The sequence below is a fragment of the Arachis ipaensis genome, chromosome B9 (assembly GCF_059453495.1).
Source record: "Arachis ipaensis isolate K30076 ecotype BB chromosome B9, ASM5945349v1, whole genome shotgun sequence".
In the NCBI taxonomy this organism is placed as follows: Eukaryota; Viridiplantae; Streptophyta; class Magnoliopsida; order Fabales; family Fabaceae; genus Arachis; species Arachis ipaensis.
In genome coordinates, this window is record NC_142444.1 from 122,092,855 (window position 1) to 122,098,756 (window position 5,902).

At 36.2% G+C, this 5,902-nt stretch overlaps 1 non-coding gene across 1 annotated transcript; it reads right to left on the bottom strand.

Annotated features, from left to right (window-relative positions):
- Nucleotides 1-3,669: 3,669 nt before the first annotated feature.
- On the bottom strand, nt 3,670-3,777 carry LOC148546155 (small nucleolar RNA R71). Its single transcript, XR_015900249.1, has one exon. It is a non-coding gene; the product is annotated as a small nucleolar RNA R71 (small nucleolar RNA).
- Nucleotides 3,778-5,902: the final 2,125 nt, after the last annotated feature.

Here is a 5,902-nt window from a genome sequence, read left to right on the forward strand (position 1 = left end):
AGGAAGACCTCTACACGTGAAAGCTTCAATGCTCAGCCCAAGCACACACCAAGTGGGCCCGGAAGTGGATTTCTGCATCATTTACTTATTTCTGTAACCCTAGTAACTAGTTTAGTTTAAATAGGACTTTTTACGATTGTATTTACATCTTTAGTTTTATCTTTGGATCACGTTTTGGAGGCTGGCCATTCGGCCATGCCTAGACCTTGTTCTTATGTATTTTCAATGGTGGAATTTCTACACCCCATAGATTAAGGTGTGGAGCTCTACTGTTCCTCGAGAATTAATGCAAAGTACTATTTTTTTTTATTCAATTCAAGCTTATTCCCATTCTAAGATATTCATTCGCACCCAAGAACATGATGAATGTGATGATTATGTGACACTCATCACCATTCTCACCTATGAACGCGTGCCTGACAACCACTTCCGTTCTACATGAAGATGAGATAGAATGAGTATCTCTTAGATATCTAATACAGGGGACCGAGTCCGAGATATTAGAGTCTTCGTGGTATAAGTTAGAACCCATGGATGGCCATTCCCAAGATCCAGAAAGTCTAAACCTTGTCTGTGGTATTCTGAGTAGGATCTGGGAAGGGATGGCTGTGACGAGCTTCAAACTCGCGAGTGCTGGGCGTAGTGACAGACGCAAAAGGATAGTAAATCCTATTCCAGCATGATCGAGAACCAACAACTGATTAGCCATGCAGTGACAGCGCATTGGACCATTTTCACTGAGAGGACGGGATGTAGCCATTGACAACGGTGATGCCCAACATACATCTTGCCATGGAAAGGAGAATGAAGGATTGGATGAAAGCAGTAGGAAAGCAGAGATTCAGAAGGAACTAAGCATTTCCATACGTTTATCTGAAATTTCCACCAATGAATTACATAAGTATCTCTATCTTTATTTTATGTTTTATTTATCTTTTAATTATTAAAACTCTATAACCATTTGAATCCGCCTGACTGAGATTTACAAGGTGACCATAGCTTGCTTCAAGCCGACAATCTCTGTGGGATCGACCCTTACTCACGTAAGGTTTATTACTTGGACGACCCAGTGCACTTGCTGGTTAGTTGTGCGAAGTTGTGACAAAGAATTAAGATTATGAACGCGCGTATTAAGTTTTTAGCGCCGTTACCAAGGAATGAACGATCACGATTTTGCATACCAAGTTTTTGGCGCCGTGGCTGGGGATTGTTCGAGTTTGGACAACTGACGGTTCATCTTGTTGCTCAGATTAGGTAACTTTATTTTAATTTTAAGCTTTTTGTTTTAACTTTTTTTAATTTCGAAAAAAAATTATATTTTCAAAAAAATAAGTTATTCTATGACTTCAGAATTTTTAAGAATGAATTCTAGAGTTTCATGATGATCTGTTGAAGTCTGGCTGGCTGTGAAGCCATGTCTGATTCTTTTGAACGAGGTTTCAACTTATCATCACAAGAGTCCTTGGACTCTCATCTAATCAGCTGTTATATGCCTGATTTGTATCTGCTGAAGCTTGGCTGGCCATTGGCCATGTCTAGTGTTTTGGACCGGAGCTTTCAATGAAAGCTTGGCTGGCTAGTAAGCCATGTCTAATTCCTGGACCGGAGCTTTAGACTAACATTACATGATTCCTGGAATTCTTATTAAAAATTTTGAAATCCTTATTTTTTTTTTCCAAATAATTTTCAAAAAATCCAAAATAAATTTTTTAATAAAATCATGAAATCAAAAATATTTTTGTGTTTCTTGTTTGAGTCTTGAGTCAAATTTTAAGTTTGGTGTCAATTGCATGTTTTTAAAATTTGTGCATTTTTCGAAAACTCATGCATATGTTCTTCATGATCTTCAAGTTGTTCTTGATGAATTGCTTTGTTTGATCTTTGCATTTTTTATGTTTTGTGTCTTTTCTTGTTTTCCATATGCATTTTTAATTTGCTAGTGTCTAATTATTGAAAATTTCTAAGTTTGGTGTCTTGCATATTTTTCTTTTCTTAAAAATTTTCAAAAATAAGTTCTTGGTGTTCATCTTGACATTCAAAGTGTTCTTGATGTTCATCTTGACATTCAAAGTGTTCTTGCATATTTTCCTTGTTTTGATTCATAATTTTTATGTCTTGCGTCTTTTTTGTGTTTTTCTCTTTCTTCATTAAAAATTCTAAAATCAAAAAAATATCTTTCCCTTTTTCACTCATAAATTTTCGAAAATTTGAGTTGACTTTTTCAAAACTTTTTAAAATTTAGTTGTTTCTTCTGAGTCAAATCAAATTTTCAAATTAAAAATTCTATCTTTTTCAAATCTTTTTCAAAAATCAAATCTTTTTCATTTTTTTTCTTTCATATTTTCGAAAATTTCAAATTGATTTTCAAAAATCTTTTTCTTATTTCTATTTCATATTTTCAAAATTAATACTCACAATTAATGTGATTGATTCAAAAATATTAAGTTTTACTTGCCTAGTAAGAAAGGCTCAATCTTTAAATTTTAAAATCATATCTTTTTGTTTCTTGTTAGTCAAGTAATCAACTTTAATTTTCAAAATCGAATGTTTTTAAATTTCTTTTTCAAATCTTTTTTAAAATAAGTTTCAATCACATCTTTTTCAAAATCAATTTCAAAATCTTTTCTAACTTCTTTTCTAACTTCTTATCTTTTCAAAAATTGATTTTCAAATCCTTTTCAATTAATTACTTGACTTTTTGTTTGATTTTAAAAGTTTTCTATTTAAATCATATCTTTTTCAAAACTACCTAACTAATTCTCTCTCTAATTTTCGAAAATCACCTTCCTCTTTTTCAAAATTTCTTTTTAATTAACTATTTGTTTTAAATTTTAATTTGATTTAATTCTATTTTCCTTCTTAATTTTCGAATTTTAACTTTAATTTTAAATTAAAAAAAACGAAAAATATTTTTATTTTAATTTATTTAATTTTCGAAATTCTCTCCCCCTCATCTCTTTCTAATCATTTTATTTATTTACTAACACTTCTCTTCATCTAAAAATTCAAACCCTCTCTTCCTCTTGATGTTCAAATTTCTCTCTTTCTATTCTTTTCTTCTTATACTCACATATAGGAATCTCTATACTGTGACATAGAGGATTCCATATTTTCTTTTCTGTTTTCTTCTTTTTTCATATGAGTAGGAACAAGGATAAGAACATTCTTGCTGAAGCTGATCCTGAACCTGAAAGAACTCTGAAGAGGAAGCTAAGGGAAGCTAAAGCACAACTCTCTGGAGAAAATTTGACAGAAATTTTCGAAAAAGAAGAAGACATGGCCGAAAATAATAACAATGCAAGGAAGATGCTTGGTGACTTTACTTCATCAAATTCCAATTTACATGGAAGAAGCATCTCAATCCCTGCCATTGGAGCAAACAATTTTGAGCTTAAACCTCAATTAGTTTCTCTGATGCAACAGAATTGCAAGTTTCATGGACTTCCATCCGAAGATCTTTTTCAGTTCTTAACTGAATTCTTGCAAATCTGTGATACTGTTAAGACCAATGGGGTTGATCCCGTGGTCTACAGGCTTATGATTTTCCCATTTGCTGTAAGAGACAGAGCTAGAATATGGTTGGACTCTCAACCTAAAGATAGCCTGAACTCTTGGGATAAGCTGGTCACGGCTTTCTTAGCCAAGTTCTTTCCTCCTCAAAAGCTTAGCAAGCTTAGAGTGGATGGTCAAACCTTCAAACAGAAAGAAGGTGAATCCCTCTATGAAGCTTGGGAGAGATACAAGGAACTGACCAAAAATTGTCCTTCTGACATGCTTTCAGAATAGACCATCTTGGATATATTCTATGATGGTCTGTCTGAATTATCAAAGATGTCATTAGACCATTTTACAGGTGGATCCAGTCACCTAAAGAAAACGCCTGCAGAAGCTCAAGAACTCATTGACATGGTTGCAAATAACCAGTTCATGTACACTTCTGAAAGGAATCCTGTGAGTAATGGGACGCCTCAGAGGAAGGGAGTTCTTGAAATTGATACTCTGAATGCCATATTGGCTCAGAATAAAATATTGACTCAGCAAGTCAATATGATTTCTCAGAGTCTGAATGGATTGCAAGCTGCATCCAACAGTACTAGAGAAGCATCTTCTGAAGAAGAAACTTATGATCCTGAGAACCCTGCAATAGCAGAGGTGAATTACATGGGTGAACCCTATGGAAACACCTATAATCCCTCATGGAGAAATCACCCAAATTTCTCATGGAAGGATCAACAAAAGCCTCAACAAGGCTTTAATAATGGTGGAAGAAACAGGTTTAGCAATAGCAAGCCTTTTCCATCATCCACTCAACAGCAGACAGAGAATTCTGAGCAGAATCTATCTAGCTTAGCAAACATAGTCTCTGATCTATCTAAGGCCACTCTGAGTTTCATGAATGAAACAAGGTCATCCATTCGAAATTTGGAGGCACAAGTGGGCCAGCTGAGTAAAAGGGTCACTAAAACTCCTCCCAGTACTCTCCCAAGCAATACAGAAGAGAATCCAATAAGAGAGGGCAAGGCCATTACCTTACTTGGTGTGGCCGAACCCAAAGAAGAGGAGAAGGACGTGAATCCTAGTGAGGAAGACCTCCTGGGATGTCCAGTGACTAATAAGGAGTTTCCCTTTGAGGAACCAAAGAAATCTGAGGCTCATACAGAGACCATAGAGATTCCATTCAACTTACTTCTGCCCTTCATGAGCTCTGATGAGTATTCTTCCTCTGAAGAGGATAAAGACATTACTGAAGAGCAAGTTGCTAAGTACCTTGGTGCAATCATGAAGCTGAATGCCAAATTATTTGGTAATGAGACTTGGGAAGATGAACCTCCCTTGCTCACCAATGAACTGAATGCATTGGATAGGCAGAAATTACCTCAAAAGAAACAGGATCCTGGTAAATTCTTAATTCCCTGTACCATAGGCACCATGACCTTTGAGAAGGCTCTATGTGACCTGGGGTCAGGCATAAACTTAATGCCACTCTCTGTAATGAAGAAACTGGGAATCTTTGAGGTACAAGCTGCCAGAATCTCATTAGAGATGTCAGACAACTCAAGAAAAGAGGCTTATGGACAAGTAGAGGATGTGTTAGTAAAGGTTGAAGGCCTTTACATCCCTGCTGATTTCATAATCCTAGACACTGGGAAGGATAAGGATAAATCCATCATCCTTGGAAGACCCTTCCTAGCCATAGCAAAAGTTGTGATTGATGTGGACAGAGGAGAGTTGGTCCTTCAACTGAATGAGGACAACCTTGTGTTTAAAACTCAAGGATCTCCTTCTGTAACCATGGAGAGGAAGCATGAAAAGCTTCTCTCACTGCAGAGTCAACCAAATCCCCCACAGTCAAACTTTAAGTTTGGTGTTGGGAGGCCACAACCAAACTCTAAGTTTGGTGTTGAGCCCCAACATTCAAACTCTAAGTTTGGTGTTGGGAGGTCCCAACAATTCTCTGATTATCTGTGAGGCTCCATGAGAGCTCACTGTCAAGCTAGTGACAATAAAGAAGCGCTTGTTGGGAGGCATACCAATGTTATTTAATTATATCTATTTTATTTTTATTATTATTTCGTGTTTTATCAGGTTGATGATCATGTGAAGTCACAAAAACTACTAAAAAATCAAAAATAGAATGAAAAACAGCATTAAAAATAGCACACCCTAGAGGAAGAGCAATCTGGCGTTTAAACGCCAGAAACAAGCATCTGTCTGGCGTTTAACGCCAGAAACAAGCACCAAGCTGGCGTTTAACGCCAGAAACAAGCATCAACCTGGCGTTAAACGTCAGAAACAGGCTACATTTGGGCGTTTAACACCAGAAACAGGCAGCAGTCTGGCGTTAAATGCCAGTATTGCATACAAGGGGCATTTTGCACGCCTAATTGGAGTAGAGATGCTA